This window comes from Pavona decussata, unplaced genomic scaffold (genome assembly GCF_977016875.1).
Source record: "Pavona decussata unplaced genomic scaffold, jaPavDecu1.1 SCAFFOLD_285, whole genome shotgun sequence".
Lineage (NCBI taxonomy): Eukaryota > Metazoa > Cnidaria > Anthozoa > Scleractinia > Agariciidae > Pavona > Pavona decussata.
In genome coordinates, this window is record NW_028145686.1 from 885,667 (window position 1) to 906,311 (window position 20,645).

Genomic DNA, 20,645 nt, shown 5'->3' on the forward strand with positions numbered 1-20,645 from the left:
TTGGTATGCAACCAAAGTCAAGAAGTGAATAACAGGTCTGTGATGCCATTAAAAGAGTCTCTGAGACTTGTTTATTGAGTGAACTGTACGCAATCTCTTAGGGGTCGGTCTTCGTGCCGTTAAATGGTCGTCCGCCCGCTGCTTGGCGTACGTTCGGTCAGCCCCGACTTTATGTTTAGTCAGTCTGAGAACCAATAGTGTTGGAAAACAAAAAAGGGAGAAACAACTTTTTACGGTAGATCTCTTAGCTCACGCATCGATGAAGAACGCAGCCAGCTGCGATAAGTAGTGAGTGTCGGATATCATCCAACGCACTAGAGTGTGCGGCATTGAGGCGTCACGGCACACTTATGCCGCCGTGTCCCTTGAAAAGCAGAGAGACTCGCATCGTGCGTGGTTCTGCACCCCCATGCGAAGGCTAAAAATCCATTTGGTCCTTGGCTGGGTGAGTGTCTGGAGCGCGCGCGGAGTCCCACGACAAAAACATATCTGGACCTCAGGTCAGGCAAGGCTACCCGCTGAATTTAAGCCTATTAATAAGCGGAGGAACAGAAACTAACAAGGATTCCCCTAATAACGGCGAGTGAAGCGGGAAGAGCTCAAATTTGAAATCTCCGAGGCCTAAACGCTTCGGCGAGTTGTAGTTGCGAGAAGCACTTTCTCGGCGGACCGACCGCGCCTAAAATGCTTGGAACAGCACGTCGCAGAGGGTGACAACCCCGTCTGTGGCGCGGACGGTCGCTCACGATGTGCTTTCGAAGAATCGGGTTGTTTGGGAATGCAGCCCAAAACGGATGGTAAACTCCATCTAAAGCTAAATACTGGCATGAGACCGATAGCGAACAACTACCCTAAAGATGAAAAGAATTCTTCTTTATAAAAATAATTGTTGATTGATGTTTTTAAGGCAGGAGAGGCTTGACTGTGGCTTGGTCTCCCGGGGTCTCTCTCGTCTTCTTTTTTATAAAAATAATTGATTGGTGTTTTTAAGGCGAGAGAGGCTTGGCTGTGGCTTGGTCTCCCGGGGTCTCTCTCGTTTTCTTTTTTATTAACAAAAAATGATTGGTGTCTTTAATGCGGGAGAGGGTTGGCTGTGGCTTGGTCTCCCGCGGTCTCTCTCGTCTTCTCTTTTTATAAAAATAATTGATTGGTGTTTTTAAGGCGGGAGAGGCTTGGCTGTGGCTTGGTCTCCCGGGGTCTCTCTCGTCTTCTTTTTTTATAAAAATAATAGATTGGTGTCTTTAATGCGGGAGAGGCTGGTCTCCCGGGGTCTCTCTCGTCTTCCTTTTTTATAAAAATAATTGATTGGTGTCTTTAATGCGGGAGAGGCTTGGCTGTGGCTTGGTCTCCCGAGGTCTCTCTCGTCTTCTTTTTTATAAAAATAATTGATTGGTGTTTTTAAGGCGGGAGAGGTTTGGCTGTGGCTTGGTCTCCCGGGGTCTCTCTCGTCTTCTTTTTTATAAAAATAATTGATTGGTGTTTTTAAGGCGGGAGAAGCTTGGCTGTGGCTTGGTCTCATGGGGTCTCTCTCGTCTTCTTTTTTATAAAAATAATTGATTGGTGTCTTTAATGCGGGAGAGGTTTGGCTGTGGCTTGGTCTCCCAGGGTCTCTCTCGTCTTCTTTTTTATAAAAATAATTGACTGGTGCTTTTAAGGCGGGAGAGGTTTGGCTGTGGCTTGGTCTCCCAGGGTCTCTCTCGTCTTCTTTTTTATAAAATTAATTGACTGGTGTTTTTAATGCGGGAGAGGCTTGGCTGTGGCTTGGTCTCCCGGGGTCTCTCTCGTCTTCTTTTTTATAAAAATAATTAATTGGTGTTTTTAAGGCGGGAGAGGCTTGGCTGTGGCTTGGTCTCCCGGGGTCTCTCTCGTCTTCTTTTTTATAAAAATAATTGATTGGTGTTTTTAATACAAGAGAGGCTTGGCTGTGGCTTGGTCTCCCGGGGTCTCTCTCGTCTTCTTTTTATAAAAATAATTGATTGGTGTTTTTAAGGCGGGAGAGGTTTGGCTGTGGCTTGGTCTCCCGGGGTCTCTCTCGTCTTCTTTTTTATAAAAAATAATTGACTGGTGTCTTTAATGCGGGAGAAGCTTGGCTATGGCTTGGTCTCCCGGGCTCTCTCGTCTTCTTTTTTATAAAAATAATTGATTGGTGTTTTTAATGCAGGAGAGGCTTGGCTGTGGCTTGGTCTCCCCGGGTCTCTCTCGTCTTTTTTTTTTTATAAAAATAATTAATTGGTGTCTTCAATGCGGGAGAGGCTTAGCTGTGGCTTGGTCTCTCGGGGTCTCTCTCGTCTTCTTTTTTATAAAAATAATTGGTTGTTTTTTTTAATGCGGGAGAGGCTTGGCTGTGCCTTGGCCTCCCGGGTTCTCTCCCGTCTTTTGTTTTATATGGTTAATTGATTTGGTGTTCTTAATGCGGGAGAGGCTTGGCCTCCCGGGGTCTCTCCCGTCCTTTTTCTATATGGTTAATTGATTTGGTGTTTTTAAGGCGGGAGAGGCTTGGCTGTGGTTTGGTCTCCCGGGGTCTCTGCCGTTTTTTTTTTTTATAGTTTACACATTTGAAATGTGTTTTTAGCCGGGCGGGAGTGGTTTGGCTGTGGCTTGATCTCCCGAGGCCCCTTTCGTAATCTTTGTTTAAAGACATTAGTATAAAGTCAATAATATTTAATTTATTTGTGATTCTTGTAAAATAGTTTAAATAGCAGTTTTCTTCAATGGACTTTGCTTTTGCTTCCTTTTTATGGAAATTAGAAAAATTTTGATTTTTGTAAATGCTTTATTCCTGTGTAACGTTTTTTGTAAACCTATTTAGCCCAGTGTAATGTTGTTTCACTTTATAATCAATCACTACTGTATTATGTACAAGTTTCGCAATTTTTTTAACTGGACTTTGTTTTCTCGCACTTTTTCTTGTAATTTTGCTTTTTTATCACCGTGTCCTTTGGAATATTATTAATGCCTTTAATTAGTTTAAACTAAGATTTTAGTGTATTGAAAACTTTGACGAATGGAAATTATATTTGATGCATTATAAATATACCTGGATTTTTGAAAACGTAGCCGCCAGAAATTGGGCACATTTTGAGACCTTCTAGGCTGAAGGAATATGCTAGTCATTAACAAGACTTCAATTAGGGTTTATCACAAGATTTTAAGCAAGGTCAAAGAATAGTATGGGAGAGAAAAAACGAAAGAGGCTTTTCTTTGGAATTAGACATGACACTAATTAAAAACATCTGAATGAAATGAAACATGACCTGTGAACTTCCTACAAAATGTGTCAGAATTTAGCGATGATTAACCGCGCCAACGCATCGAAAATCTGGCCCAAAACCCGGTCTTTTAGCGCTCAAGTCTAGCTTTCTTCATCAGTATCGGCTTCTTGAGAGAAAGACAGCGTTTCAAATTGATTTTTTATGTTCATACTAGATTCATGCTGCACGCGAACTAGAATCACGGCGACCGAACATCTGCAGGAAACTATTTATGAAACTCGAGAGCGGAAATACCACCCAAAATCGCATATCTCGACTAATCGATCACTAGCCTAACGACGCTACAGTTATAAGGGTGAAAAATAATCGAATAGCTTTTCAAACTCACGCTTTTTGAAGAGAAAATCCTTGCCCATCCTTGCTAGTGTTTAACATACTAACTGAAGTTCCCGGATGTTGAAATCAACATTTGAAAAGGGAAGGGTTAGCGCCCTTTTTTACCACAAAAATATACTAAGTCTTTGGCTGGGTAACAAATTCGCGGAAATTCCACGTTGGCCGAAAAGAAATCATCCCTAAGACCTACTTTTTAAAGCCAAAGACTGTCACCTCCTCAAGCAAAGCACACAACATACTACCTTTTATAGTTCACGCCCGAGTAACTGAAAGTTGCCCGTTTAGCTGAAAAGAACTAAATAGGGAGCATGTTAGACGAGGCAGCCTCTGCACTCGTAAGACTTTTTCCCTCATTAGACTTAATGATGTCCTCAGGAAAACTTTGCTTCAGGAAGCCAAACGAAACGCTAAGTCTAATGACTTAGTTCTGAACTTAGAGCGCGCGCCGAATTCAAAGCCAAATCGTTGCGCGGTTAAAAGACGTTTGAGAGGGAGTGGGGCTAGGTTACCAAAACAGGGAGGGAGGGGGGAAGGGAGGGGGGGGGGGGAGGAGAAAAATAATTTGATTTTATAAATATCTGCTAATGACCCATTTATACATTCTTCTTATTGACTTAGAATCAAAAGAACAATGCAAAAAATAAATAAATAAATAAATAAATAAATAAATAAATAAATAAATAAATAAATAAATAAATAAAATCTCACAAGAGAAAGTAACACAAGGAAATACTTCTGGAGCCATGATTTCAAAAATCCAGGTATAAATTTCAAGGGTATAACCCAAATGAGCACTAAGAAGTAGAAAACATGAGGAAACGTTTATAGCCCTGCTTGTCTTAACCACAGTTTTTCAAGCAATGAATCTGACGTTACTAGACGGACTAAAATCCTGAACTAAGCCAGTTATTTTAGGATATGATGAATGAAAGTCAATTGCTAAGGTTTTGTTTGAAGGCACTCATTAAGAACACAATCTCTAGCTTAAAAATTCACATTATGAAGGTTATGTCTCCTGTGCATTCGATTGCTACAGTTTATTGCGACATGATTAATCACGCAGACGAGAATATCAACCCGTTCTTTGCAATTCAGCTGATACGCTCTCAATAATTGTCTCTGGTGAATGATGGGTTAGCTGGTAAATTAATTCTGCAGCTGACTGGGATGATGTCATGTAGCGCCACAGGAGACCATAAAGTGAACCAAAATTGTATTTTCTTGAAATATATGCCTGGAGTTTTGAAAACGGGTGCAAAATTTGAGGCTGGGAGCCAGGCAGGAACACAGCCGTAGGCTGTGTTTCTGCCTTGAGTGGAGCTCTTATTTCCAGGGGGCTTGCCGTCAAGGATGGTCTAGCTAGAAACTACAGGAGCAGGGCTAACAGGCCACTTGTATTCGGGGGTGCCTGCCCTTAAATTCAGGGGGGAGGGGTGGGTCAGAATTTGACACTTAATGTATTTTCTTGGTTGAGTGAGTAGGTGTGGCCTCATTAGTCTGCTCTTATTTCAATTGCAGACTACATGAAGCTTTTAGATGGCCTTGAAGACATGGAACATAAACACAAGACTCAAGTTGGCTGTTGGATGGCAACAGTTTGCGATGTCGCGGTAAGTTCCCAGAAACAGGGCAATTCTAGCGGACATGGCCTTATTTAGTTGTGCGCCTCGTTTTTTTATAAAACCAGGTATATATCTCTGGTAAATGATGGGTTAGCTGGTAAATAAATTCTGCAGCTGACTGGAATGATGTCATGCAGTGCCACAGGAGACCATAAAGTGAACCAGAGTTGGATTTTCTTCAAATATATGCCTGGAGTTTTAAAAACGAGTGCAAAATTTGAGACTGGGAGCCAGGGAGGAACACAGCCGTAGGCTGTGTTTCTGCCTTGAGTGGAGCTCTTATTTCCAGAGGGCTTGCCGTCAAGGATGGTCTCGCTAAAAACTGCAGGAGCAGGGCTAACAATCCACTTGTACTCGGGGGTGCCTGCCCTTAAATTCAGGGGGGAGGGGTGGGTCAGATTTTGACACTTAATGCATTTTCTTGGTTGAGTGAGTAGGTCTGGCCTCATTAGTCTGCTCTTATTTCAATTGCAGACTACATGAAGCTTTCAGATGGCCTTGCAGACATGGAACATAAACACAAGACTCAAGTTGGCTGTTGGATGGTAACAGTTTGCGATGTCGCGGTAAGTTCCCAGCAAACAGGGCAATTCTAGTGGACATGGCCTTATTTAGTTGTGCGCCTCGATTTTCATAAAATCAGGTATACGGGCTAAGCAAAATATCCACGCAATTCTAGAAAGTAACAAAGGCATTCGCGGAAAGTCTGATTGTGTTGATTAGCTAGGTAAATTTACGGTATTTAACTAAAAAGGAAGTTTTCTCGCAAAGAGGTGCGAAGATAACAAGACAAGTTAAGCGATGATTCTTGAAACGAACAAGTTCACAGCTAGAATAATCAATGTCATCGCTAATTCGAAAATGTTTCGTTCTCGCTCTGAAGCAAACACGACAGTGAAAAGAAACAACATAGTAACAACTAGAGTAAACCAGTTTATTTAAGTCGATTGTGCATTTTAGGGGGCCCCTGACCCTGAACAAAGTTCACTGAATCTAGTAAACACAAGAACAGTACACTGAACAGCAGACGAAAAAAAATGCCGGTAGAACTGAACATCGTCGTAACTAAACATTTTGATTACTTAGCGATATGTGAAAGAGAAATACCAACATTAACTGAATAAAACATGATTGTTCAACACTTACTGAGACCTTTAAGTTGTTTTCCTGTCAGGTCCATTCGCTCCTCAGCAAAGTCACAAGCGATACCGTTCCATCGATCACCTGAATCGCTCATCCACTGACCGCGCGCACATCGCAAAGACGGCCTGAAAGTCAATGTCCTCATCCTGTCACTAAAACAACAATAATAAACAAAATAATAGTGACATGTTGTCGCCGAAACGTCATGTTTTAATCTCGCTCCTTTCTTTTTATTTTGAAATAATGGCAACCACCTGACACAAGGAACCCCATGCACCGAAGGTCCCTTATGTAGGGGGGATGACTTTTGCACTCAGTACGATAACTTGTCGCTCACGACAAGACAGTGAGGGAGGTGAACTGTCGACCCCTAAGCCGAATATTAAGACAGCCCCTTTCGCCACTAGCGCTCACATCCAACTTCAAGACATAACGTACATCCATATATAACATGGACAGGTGTCTTCCACGTGGTACGTGTTGAGGTTTGCATTTCAGGAGCATGCGTACTGCTAAAACTCATATAACGAATAGATAAATACCTCGTTGTTTATTTCAACAAAATGATCAGGCAATGATCAAAAATATGAAAAGCTAGGGGGAAAAAACACACTTGTGATTAGTCTATAAAGTCACTTAACGACAAGGGAATCTTTTCACTATATTAATTTTGTTTAAAAAAAAAAACGCTCAATGTTTGTGATTGTTCATTCTACCCAAGCCTTGGCATCCGTACAGATCGACGTTGTAGTTCATTTTTTTTTTTTTTTTTATCTCAGTTAACCCTTTAACCTCTAATATCAGAGACAAAATTCTCCTATCTTGTCCCGTTACTTTTCTTATAAAAGTACTGTGGAGAAGTTATTAAAATATCAAGAAAATTCACCTTGGGCGATCATATCCTTAATTCTCATAACTTTATGGGTTGGTAAAGCATGGATATTACAAGGAGAAATTTGATGCTGATCACTGTTAGGGCTTAAAAGGTTAAGGCGGTCTTTCACCCAAAGAGTTAATTTGTTTGGTAAAAGTTTCCGGCAAAGTTCTTTTCTATTACTTTATAGGGATTCACGCCCTGGCATCAAAAATGAGTCTTTTCCAGTCACATGTCATACTAGTTAATGATTAACCAGCACGCTAAGTAAAAAATAGGGCTGTTGATTGCAAGAACGATATCTTACTAACGAGAAATAGCTTTTCTTTTAACTGAAATGGCCCAAAATTTGATTTCTCTGAACAATTCAACTTAAAATGAGAAAAAAACATCATTTTGACAACCACTCGTCATATAATTAGTTTTGACAAATGCGAGTATCTCGAGCGACGGGCTAAGCAAAATATCCTCGCAATTCTAGAAAGTAACAAAGGCATTCGCGGAAAGTCTGATTGTGTTGATTAGCTAGGTAAATTTACGGTATTTAACTGAAAGGAAGTTTTCTCGCAAAGAGGTGCGAAGATAACAAGACAAGTTAAGCGATTATTCTTGAAACGAACAAGTTCACAGCTAGAATAATCAATGACATCGCTAATTCGAAAATGTTTCGTTCTCGCTCTGAAGCAAACACGACAGTGAAAAGAAACAACATAGTAACAACTGGAGTAAACCAGTTTATTTAAGTCGATTGTGCATTTTAGGGGGCCCCTGACCCTGAACAAAGTTCACTGAATCTAGTAAACACAAGAACAGTACACTGAACAGCAGACGAAAAAAAATGCCGGTAGAACTGAACATCGTCGTAACTAAACATTTTGATTACTAAGCGATATGTGAAAGAGAAATACCAACATTAACTGAATAAAACATGATTGTTCAACACTTACTGAGACCTTTAAGTTGTTTTCCTGTCAGGTCCATTCGCTCCTCAGCAAAGTCACAAGCGATACCGTTCCATCGATCACCTGAATCGCTCATCCACTGACCGCGCGCACATCGCAAAGACGGCCTGAAAGTCAATGTCCTCATCCTGTCACTAAAACAACAATAATAAACAAAATAATAGTGACATGTTGTCGCCGAAACGTCATGTTTTAATCTCGCTCCTTTCTTTTTATTTTGAAATAATGGCAACCACCTGACACAAGGAACCCCATGCACCGAAGGTCCCTTATGTAGGGGGGATGACTTTTGCACTCAGTACGATAACTTGTCGCTCACGACAAGACAGTGAGGGAGGTGAACTGTCGACCCCTAAGCCGAATATTAAGACAGCCCCTTTCGCCACTAGCGCTCACATCCAACTTCAAGACATAACGTACATCCATATATAACATGGACAGGTGTCTTCCACGTGGTACGTGTTGAGGTTTGCATTTCAGGAGCATGCGTACTGCTAAAACTCATATAACGAATAGATAAATACCTCGTTGTTTATTTCAACAAAATGATCAGGCAATGATCAAAAATATGAAAAGCTAGGGGGAAAAAACACACTTGTGATTAGTCTATAAAGTCACTTAACGACAAGGGAATCTTTTCACTATATTAATTTTGTTTAAAAAAAAAAACGCTCAATGTTTGTGATTGTTCATTCTACCCAAGCCTTGGCATCCGTACAGATCGACGTTGTAGTTCATTTTTTTTTTTTTTTTTATCTCAGTTAACCCTTTAACCTCTAATATCAGAGACAAAATTCTCCTATCTTGTCCCGTTACTTTTCTTATAAAAGTACTGTGGAGAAGTTATTAAAATATCAAGAAAATTCACCTTGGGCGATCATATCCTTAATTCTCATAACTTTATGGGTTGGTAAAGCATGGATATTACAAGGAGAAATTTGATGCTGATCACTGTTAGGGCTTAAAAGGTTAAGGCGGTCTTTCACCCAAAGAGTTAATTTGTTTGGTAAAAGTTTCCGGCAAAGTTCTTTTCTATTACTTTATAGGGATTCACGCCCTGGCATCAAAAATGAGTCTTTTCCAGTCACATGCCATACTAGTTAATGATTAACCAGCACGCTAAGTAAAAAATAGGGCTGTTGATTGCAAGAACGATATCTTACTAACGAGAAATAGCTTTTCTTTTAACTGAAATGGCCCAAAATTTGATTTCTCTGAACAATTCAACTTAAAATGAGAAAAAAACATCATTTTGACAACCACTCGTCATATAATTAGTTTTGACAAATGCGAGTATCTCGAGCGACGGGCTAAGCAAAATATCCTCGCAATTCTAGAAAGTAACAAAGGCATTCGTGGAAAGTCTGATTGTGTTGATTAGCTAGGTAAATTGACGGTATTTAACTGAAAGGAAGTTTTCTCGCAAAGAGGTGCGAAGATAACAAGACAAGTTAAGCGATTATTCTTGAAACGAACAAGTTCACAGCTAGAATAATCAATGACATCGCTAATTCGAAAATGTTTCGTTCTCGCTCTGAAGCAAACACGACAGTGAAAAGAAACAACATAGTAACAACTGGAGTAAACCAGTTTATTTAAGTCGATTGTGCATTTTAGGGGGCCCCTGACCCTGAACAAAGTTCACTGAATCTAGTAAACACAAGAACAGTACACTGAACAGCAGACGAAAAAAAATGCCGGTAGAACTGAACATCGTCGTAACTAAACATTTTGATTACTTAGCGATATGTGAAAGAGAAATACCAACATTAACTGAATAAAACATGATTGTTCAACACTTACTGAGACCTTTAAGTTGTTTTCCTGTCAGGTCCATTCGCTCCTCAGCAAAGTCACAAGCGATACCGTTCCATCGATCACCTGAATCGCTCATCCACTGACCGCGCGCACATCGCAAAGACGGCCTGAAAGTCAATGTCCTCATCCTGTCACTAAAACAACAATAATAAACAAAATAATAGTGACATGTTGTCGCCGAAACGTCATGTTTTAATCTCGCTCCTTTCTTTTTATTTTGAAATAATGGCAACCACCTGACACAAGGAACCCCATGCACCGAAGGTCCCTTATGTAGGGGGGATGACTTTTGCACTCAGTACGATAACTTGTCGCTCACGACAAGACAGTGAGGGAGGTGAACTGTCGACCCCTAAGCCGAATATTAAGACAGCCCCTTTCGCCACTAGCGCTCACATCCAACTTCAAGACATAACGTACATCCATATATAACATGGACAGGTGTCTTCCACGTGGTACGTGTTGAGGTTTGCATTTCAGGAGCATGCGTACTGCTAAAACTCATATAACGAATAGATAAATACCTCGTTGTTTATTTCAACAAAATGATCAGGCAATGATCAAAAATATGAAAAGCTAGGGGGAAAAAACACACTTGTGATTAGTCTATAAAGTCACTTAACGACAAGGGAATCTTTTCACTATATTAATTTTGTTTAAAAAAAAAACGCTCAATGTTTGTGATTGTTCATTCTACCCAAGCCTTGGCATCCGTACAGATCGACGTTGTAGTTCATTTTTTTTTTTTTTTTTTATCTCAGTTAACCCTTTAACCTCTAATATCAGAGACAAAATTCTCCTATCTTGTCCCGTTACTTTTCTTATAAAAGTACTGTGGAGAAGTTATTAAAATATCAAGAAAATTCACCTTGGGCGATCATATCCTTAATTCTCATAACTTTATGGGTTGAATAAGCATGGATATTACAAGGAGAAATTTGATGCTGATCACTGTTAGGGCTTAAAAGGTTAAGGCGGTCTTTCACCCAAAGAGTTAATTTGTTTGGTAAAAGTTTCCGGCAAAGTTCTTTTCTATTACTTTATAGGGAATAAATCTAATCCAATGAATAAATCTCCGGGACCGGATAAGATCAGCGCTCGTGTACTAAAAGACTGTCTTCCTGTCATACTGGGCCCTCTTACTGACATCATCAATTGTTCTATCCTTACTAGCTCATTTCCTGACAACTGGAAAGAGGCTGAGGTGATTCCGATTCTTAAAGACGGTGACCATGAAAAAGCTGCCAACAACAGGCCGTTATCTCTGCTAGCCGTAGCTTCAAAGGTCCTCGAAAGGATTGTTTTGAATCAGTTCAGCGCCTATCTCACGAAAAACAATCGCCTTACCTCACACCAAAGCGGCAATAAAAAAGCTCATTCTACAGAGACCTTAAACATCCTGCTCACGGATAAGATACTCGAAGCAATGGATAAAAAGCAGATAACAGCACTAGTACTATTAGATCTATCCAAAGCCTTCGACAGTATAGACCATGCAAGGTTGCTCCACAAACTCTCCATCTTAGGAGCCTCACCCTCTACTGTCAAATGGTTCAAGAGCTATTTAACTGGTCGCAGGCAATACGTGAGAATTGGCTCCACCTACTCTGACACTCTACCTATAACTCACGGAGTTCCTCAAGGCGCAATTCTATCACCATTGTTGTTCTGCATTTATCTCAACGATTTACCCACGTCACCGACGTTTTGCAACCTAGAATCGTATGTGGATGACTCAAAGCTATTCATGTCATTTCCTCTCGTTGAGGTTGATGCTGCCATTGAAAAGCTCGAACAAGACCTTCACAGTGTAGCTCAATGGTGCTGTGAGAACCATCTACTTATCAATCCCGATAAAACTAAACTCCTTTTCCTCGGTACCAGACAGATGTTAAGCAGGTTACCAGAAGACCCTAGAGTGGTATTCTTAGGTAAAACACTGAAGCCAACAGACTCTGCCAAGGACTTGGGAGTCTTTCTTGACCCCCATCTGACCTACGATCACCATATTTCATATGTAGTGTCATCTTGTTTCGCAAAGCTCTGCCAAATAAATAGAGTCAAAAGGAGCTTCGACAAGGAAACACTAGAGTTGTTAATAACATCATTAGTTTTTAGCAAGATGCTTTACTGCTCATCTGTATGGTCTAATACTACACTCCAGAATATAAAAAGATTACAATCTATTCAGAATTTTGCCAGCAAGATCGTAACAAACTCTAGGAAGTTTGACCACGTAACACCTTTGCTTCGAGAGCTAAACTGGCTTCCTGTTAAAGAACAATTATTCTATAGAGACTCCGTTTTGACCTTTAAATGTCAGAACGATCTTGCGCCTCAATACTTAACGAGCAAGTTTACCAAGCGCTCAAACATACATACTCGTAACACTCGTACACGGAACTCTTTGCAGATTCCGCTATACAGAACGGCTATAGGCCAGCGCACATTTTCCTATAGAGGGGCCTACATATGGAATAACTTGCATAATGAACTTAGGCAAAGTGCCTCATTGGCATCTTTCAAACGCACCCTGAAAGACACACTATTGAGGCAGACATTTGCTTCATAAGCTTTAAATTTTAGTTAAATACCAGCATAAATTGTGATTTCGAGTTTTTATTGTCATTTTTGCTTTTATAAATTGGAAATAGTTTGTAAATAGTTCCTGAAAAACCTCACGAGGATGTTACTATTAAAGTTATTTATTTATTTATTTATTCACGCCCTGGCATCAAAAATGAGTCTTTTCCAGTCACATGTCATACTAGTTAATGATTAACCAGCACGCTAAGTAAAAAATAGGGCTGTTGATTGCAAGAACGATATCTTACTAACGAGAAATAGCTTTTCTTTTAACTGAAATGGCCCAAAATTTGATTTCTCTGAACAATTCAACTTAAAATGAGAAAAAAACATCATTTTGACAACCACTCGTCATATAATTAGTTTTGACAAATGCGAGTATCTCGAGCGACGGGCTAAGCAAAATATCCTCGCAATTCTAGAAAGTAACAAAGGCATTCGCGGAAAGTCTGATTGTGTTGATTAGCTAGGTAAATTGACGGTATTTAACTGAAAGGAAGTTTTCTCGCAAAGAGGTGCGAAGATAACAAGACAAGTTAAGCGATTATTCTTGAAACGAACAAGTTCACAGCTAGAATAATCAATGACATCGCTAATTCGAAAATGTTTCGTTCTCGCTCTGAAGCAAACACGACAGTGAAAAGAAACAACATAGTAACAACTGGAGTAAACCAGTTTATTTAAGTCGATTGTGCATTTTAGGGGGCCCCTGACCCTGAACAAAGTTCACTGAATCTAGTAAACACAAGAACAGTACACTGAACAGCAGACGAAAAAAAATGCCGGTAGAACTGAACATCGTCGTAACTAAACATTTTGATTACTTAGCGATATGTGAAAGAGAAATACCAACATTAACTGAATAAAACATGATTGTTCAACACTTACTGAGACCTTTAAGTTGTTTTCCTGTCAGGTCCATTCGCTCCTCAGCAAAGTCACAAGCGATACCGTTCCATCGATCACCTGAATCGCTCATCCACTGACCGCGCGCACATCGCAAAGACGGCCTGAAAGTCAATGTCCTCATCCTGTCACTAAAACAACAATAATAAACAAAATAATAGTGACATGTTGTCGCCGAAACGTCATGTTTTAATCTCGCTCCTTTCTTTTTATTTTGAAATAATGGCAACCACCTGACACAAGGAACCCCATGCACCGAAGGTCCCTTATGTAGGGGGGATGACTTTTGCACTCAGTACGATAACTTGTCGCTCACGACAAGACAGTGAGGGAGGTGAACTGTCGACCCCTAAGCCGAATATTAAGACAGCCCCTTTCGCCACTAGCGCTCACATCCAACTTCAAGACATAACGTACATCCATATATAACATGGACAGGTGTCTTCCACGTGGTACGTGTTGAGGTTTGCATTTCAGGAGCATGCGCACTGCTAAAACTCATATAACGAATAGATAAATACCTCGTTGTTTATTTCAACAAAATGATCAGGCAATGATCAAAAATATGAAAAGCTAGGGGGAAAAAACACACTTGTGATTAGTCTATAAAGTCGCTTAACGACAAGGGAATCTTTTCACTATATTAATTTTGTTTAAAAAAAAACGCTCAATGTTTGTGATTGTTCATTCTACCCAAGCCTTGGCATCCGTACAGATCGACGTTGTAGTTCATTTTTTTTTTTTTTTTTTTATCTCAGTTAACCCTTTAACCTCTAATATCAGAGACAAAATTCTCCTATCTTGTCCCGTTACTTTTCTTATAAAAGTACTGTGGGGAAGTTATTAAAATATCAAGAAAATTCACCTTGGGCGATCATATCCTTAATTCTCATAACTTTATGGGTTGAATAAGCATGGATATTACAAGGAGAAATTTGATGCTGATCACTGTTAGGGCTTAAAAGGTTAAGGCGGTCTTTCACCCAAAGAGTTAATTTGTTTGGTAAAAGTTTCCGGCAAAGTTCTTTTCTATTACTTTATAGGGATTAACGGCCTGGAATCAAAAATGAGTCTTTTCCAGTCACATGTCATACTAGTTAATGATTAACCAGCACGCTAAGTAAAAAATAGGGCTGTTGATTGCAAGAACGATATCTTACTAACGAGAAATAGCTTTTCTTTTAACTGAAATGGCCCAAAATTTGATTTCTCAGAACAATTCAACTTAAAATGAGAAAAAAACATCATTTTGACAACCACTCGTCATATAATTAGTTTTGACAAATGCGAGTATCTCGAGCGACGGGCTAAGCAAAATATCCTCGCAATTCTAGAAAGTAACAAAGGCATTCGCGGAAAGTCTGATTGTGTTGATTAGCTAGGTAAATTGACGGTATTTAACTGAAAGGAAGTTTTCTCGCAAAGAGGTGCGAAGATAACAAGACAAGTTAAGCGATTATTCTTGAAACGAACAAGTTCACAGCTAGAATAATCAATGACATCGCTAATTCGAAAATGTTTCGTTCTCGCTCTGAAGCAAACACGACAGTGAAAAGAAACAACATAGTAACAACTGGAGTAAACCAGTTTATTTAAGTCGATTGTGCATTTTAGGGGGCCCCTGACCCTGAACAAAGTTCACTGAATCTAGTAAACACAAGAACAGTACACTGAACAGCAGACGAAAAAAAATGCCGGTAGAACTGAACATCGTCGTAACTAAACATTTTGATTACTTAGCGATATGTGAAAGAGAAATACCAACATTAACTGAATAAAACATGATTGTTCAACACTTACTGAGACCTTTAAGTTGTTTTCCTGTCAGGTCCATTCGCTCCTCAGCAAAGTCACAAGCGATACCGTTCCATCGATCACCTGAATCGCTCATCCACTGACCGCGCGCACATCGCAAAGACGGCCTGAAAGTCAATGTCCTCATCCTGTCACTAAAACAACAATAATAAACAAAATAATAGTGACATGTTGTCGCCGAAACGTCATGTTTTAATCTCGCTACTTTCTTTTTATTTTGAAATAATGGCAACCACCTGACACAAGGAACCCCATGCACCGAAGGTCCCTTATGTAGGGGGGATGACTTTTGCACTCAGTACGATAACTTGTCGCTCACGACAAGACAGTGAGGGAGGTGAACTGTCGACCCCTAAGCCGAATATTAAGACAGCCCCTTTCGCCACTAGCGCTCACATCCAACTTCAAGACATAACGTACATCCATATATAACATGGACAGGTGTCTTCCACGTGGTACGTGTTGAGGTTTGCATTTCAAGAGCATGCGTACTGCTAAAACTCATATAACGAATAGATAAATACCTCGTTGTTTATTTCAACAAAATGATCAGGCAATGATCAAAAATATGAAAAGCTAGGGGGAAAAAACACACTTGTGATTAGTCTATAAAGTCACTTAACGACAAGGGAATCTTTTCACTATTAATATTAATTTTGTTTAAAGAAAAAACGCTCAATGTTTGTGATTGTTCATTCTACCCAAGCCTTGGCATCCGTACAGATCGACGTTGTAGTTCATTTTTTTTTTTATCTCAGTTAACCCTTTAACCTCTAATATCAGAGACAAAATTCTCCTATCTTGTCCCGTTACTTTTCTTATAAAATTACTGTGGAGAAGTTATTAAAATATCAAGAAAATTCACCTTGGGCGATCATATCCTTAATTCTCATAACTTTATGGGTTGAATAAGCATGGATATTACAAGGAGAAATTTGATGCTGATCACTGTTAGGGCTTAAAAGGTTAAGGCGGTCTTTCACCCAAAGAGTTAATTTGTTTGGTAAAAGTTTCCGGCAAAGTTCTTTTCTATTACTTTATAGGGATTCACGCCCTGGCATCAAAAATGAGTCTTTTCCAGTCACATGTCATACTAGTTAATGATTAACCAGCACGCTAAGTAAAAAATAGGGCTGTTGATTGCAAGAACGATATCTTACTAACGAGAAATAGCTTTTCTTTTAACTGAAATGGCCCAAAATTTGATTTCTCTGAACAATTCAACTTAAAATGAGAAAAAAACATCATTTTGACAACCACTCGTCATATAATTAGTTTTGACAAATGCGAGTATCTCGAGCGACGGGCTAAGCAAAATATCCTCGCAATTCTAGAAAGTCGCGGAAAGTCTGATTGTGTTGATTAGCTAGGTAAATTTACGGTATTTAACTGAAAGGAAGTTTTCTCGCAAAGAGGTGCGAAGATAACAAGACAAGTTAAGCGATTATTCTTGAAACGAACAAGTTCACAGCTAGAATAATCAATGACATCGCTAATTCGAAAATGTTTCGTTCTCGCTCTGAAGCAAACACGACAGTGAAAAGAAACAACATAGTAACAACTGGAGTAAACCAGTTTATTTAAGTCGATTGTGCATTTTAGGGGGCCCCTGACCCTGAACAAAGTTCACTGAATCTAGTAAACACAAGAACAGTACACTGAACAGCAGACGAAAAAAAATGCCGGTAGAACTGAACATCGTCGTAACTAAACATTTTGATTACTTAGCGATATGTGAAAGAGAAATACCAACATTAACTGAATAAAACATGATTGTTCAACACTTACTGAGACCTTTAAGTTGTTTTCCTGTCAGGTCCATTCGCTCCTCAGCAAAGTCACAAGCGATACCGTTCCATCGATCACCTGAATCGCTCATCCACTGACCGCGCGCACATCGCAAAGACGGCCTGAAAGTCAATGTCCTCATCCTGTCACTAAAACAACAATAATAAACAAAATAATAGTGACATGTTGTCGCCGAAACGTCATGTTTTAATCTCGCTCCTTTCTTTTTATTTTGAAATAATGGCAACCACCTGACACAAGGAACCCCATGCACCGAAGGTCCCTTATGTAGGGGGGATGACTTTTGCACTCAGTACGATAACTTGTCGCTCACGACAAGACAGTGAGGGAGGTGAACTGTCGACCCCTAAGCCGAATATTAAGACAGCCCCTTTCGCCACTAGCGCTCACATCCAACTTCAAGACATAACGTACATCCATATATAACATGGACAGGTGTCTTCCACGTGGTACGTGTTGAGGTTTGCATTTCAGGAGCATGCGTACTGCTAAAACTCATATAACGAATAGATAAATACCTCGTTGTTTATTTCAACAAAATGATCAGGCAATGATCAAAAATATGAAAAGCTAGGGGGGAAAAACACACTTGTGATTAGTCTATAAAGTCACTTAACGACAAGGGAATCTTTTCACTATATTAATTTCGTTTAAAAAAAAAAACGCTCAATGTTTGTGATTGTTCATTCTACCCAAGCCTTGGCATCCGTACAGATCGACGTTGTAGTTCATTTTTTTTTTTTATCTCAGTTAACCCTTTAACCTCTAATATCAGAGACAAAATTCTCCTATCTTGTCCCGTTACTTTTCTTATAAAAGTACTGTGGAGAATTTATTAAAATATCAAGAAAATTCACCTTGGGCGATCATATCCTTAATTCTCATAACTTTATGGGTTGAATAAGCATGGATATTACAAGGAGAAATTTGATGCTGATCACTGTTAGGGCTTAAAAGGTTAAGGCGGTCTTTCACCCAAAGAGTTAATTTGTTTGGTAAAAGTTTCCGGCAAAGTTCTTTTCTATTACTTTATAGGGATTCACGCCCTGGCATCAAAAATGAGTCTTTTCCAGTCACATGTCATACTAGTTAATGATTAACCAGCACGCTAAGTAAAAAATAGGGCTGTTGATTGCAAGAACGATATCTTACTAACGAGAAATAGCTTTTCTTTTAACTGAAATGGCCCAAAATTTGATTTCTCTAAACAATTCAACTTAAAATGAGAAAAAAACATCATTTTGACAACCACTCGTCATATAATTAGTTTTGACAAATGCGAGTATCTCGAGCGACGGGCTAAGCAAAATATCCTCGCAATTCTAGAAAGTAACAAAGGCATTCGCGGAAAGTCTGATTGTGTTGATTAGTTAGGTAAATTTACGGTATTTAACTGAAAGGAAGTTTTCTCGCAAAGAGGTGCGAAGATAACAAGACAAGTTAAGCGATGATTCTTGAAACGAACAAGTTCACAGCTAGAATAATCAATGACATCGCTAATTCGAAAATGTTTCGTTCTCGCTCTGAAGCAAACACGACAGTGAAAAGAAACAACATAGTAACAACTGGAGTAAACCAGTTTATTTAAGTCGATTGTGCATTTAAGGGGGCCCCTGACCCTGAACAAAGTTCACTGAATCTAGTAAACACAAGAACAGTACACTGAACAGCAGACGAAAATAAAAATGCCTGTAGAACTGAACATCGTCGTAACTAAACATTTTGATTACTTAGCGGTATGTGAAAGAGAAATACCAACATTAACTGAATAAAACATGATTGTTCAACACTTACCGAGACCTTTAAGTTGTTTTCCTGTCATCTCGCCGAGATGGAGATGATTAAATCTCGGGAGACAAAAATGCGCCGAGATTAGTGGCGAGATCTCGGCGGCCAAAAACGCGGAGAGATTAGTGGCGAGATCTCGGTGAGATGAGAATTTCGGCGGCCAAAACGCGGCGAAGAATCCCTGGCGGGATCTCGCCGAGCGAGCATCCGCAGCGGTGTACTGAAAATTTGATCGTCAGACGTGAAAGTAAAGTTAAGATTTGAAATTTACGCTAGCTTTTTGGTTTGAAATTCTTAATCAGCGGAAAAACATTGAAAGGATACTCATAACCGAACTACGTTCTCTAGACTCCGCTAAGCATTTTCCACCAAAAAGTGAATATATAACTTCTGTAAGTAAACAACCACTTACTTTCTACCGTATCATTTGAATATTTACGGCTGGGAAATCTGGACAACCCGTGTAAACTATTTGTTGGGATACCACCAGCGATCTCAGGTGGGATCCCGAGTGGGATCCCAGATGGGATCCCAGGTTAGATTTTGGAACGGGATCCCAAGTGGGATCCCAGGTGGGATAGGGAGGATCCCAGGTGGGATTTTAACTCTCCAAACATTTTCTATATATGTTTGGTTCACAGCGGGATCCCAAGTGGGATTAGAATCCCAGCTGGGATCCAAAGTGGGATCCCAAAAACAAGCCCTTGCCAGAATTTCCAAGTTGGGATCCCTGGTTAAATCCCGGGTGGTTTTCGCCGGTTACGAGTTACTCAGTCAGATCTGCAACAGTGTCCTCTGTGTGAGAGACCGGGGACCTGAATTAATTTCCAAGTGAAGTTCTTGCAAGTATTTTAAAAGATCTTTGTCAGATTACGCAAACCAGTCAAATGATCATTCAGATGAGATATCTCAGACATTTATTGCAAAGATCACAATAAATATTTAACAATTTACAAACTTCAACCAAATGTTGACATTATATCCACACAAACATAATTAAATTATTTTATATTGCATCGTAATGAATACATGAAAAAACTTTAATAACACTCAGCATGCATTTGAATCTAATTGGTTAAATATTGCAGAAAGCCAATACATGGCTGTAAATCACAAAACTTACGCACACATGAGTAAAACTTGAGTGAAAAATACTGATGTATTTGAATGTATAATAAAGCCAAAAATTTTCCTAAAAGTTAATGTTCACTTTACTTGTAAAGTACAATTAACAACAAAGAGGTCAACTCTGTTTCCTTTAACTATGGCTTAAACTCTTGTGAAAATTTTTCGGAGATGTCGGCGCGTTTTTGGCCGCCGAGATTTTCATCTCGCCGCGATCTCGGCCGAGAAACCTCGCGACTATTAAGAGCGGCTTTCCACAAATATCGACCGAAATCAACTTTTGGTGGCACAAGTCAAAAAATCGATTTCGCTCATATTTTGCTCATAGGTAGGCCCTAGCAAGAAACAAAACGGGCCGTAGTTAGTTTTTTCAAATACGGCTTCCTTACGCGTAAATTTACGAAAAACGATTTTCAGTTCAGTTGAGTTCAAAATCCGCTTCCGGCCGGACGGAATTTTCCTTAACTTTGGTCGGCCGCGTATCAATCCACAGCCAACCACGGATCTTGAAATAACATCTATAGCTTCTCTAGGTCCTCTTCTTCTGTTCCACGGAAAAACAGTCAAAACTTAGGTTACTTTTATGCCC

At 39.7% G+C, this 20,645-nt stretch overlaps 1 long non-coding RNA gene and 1 pseudogene across 1 annotated transcript in view; both read left to right on the forward strand.

The window, feature by feature from the left end:
• Positions 1–224: 224 nt before the first annotated feature.
• On the forward strand, positions 225–364 carry LOC146455177 (5.8S ribosomal RNA; annotated as a pseudogene).
• Positions 365–5,125: 4,761 nt separating this feature from the next.
• The window catches only part of LOC146455178 (uncharacterized), a 90,319-nt gene continuing 74,799 nt past the window's right edge, over positions 5,126–20,645 (forward strand). The window contains exon 1 of the long non-coding RNA XR_014859079.1: positions 5,126–5,218. This is a non-coding gene — a long non-coding RNA (uncharacterized LOC146455178). The remainder of the gene's footprint in view (positions 5,219–20,645) is intronic.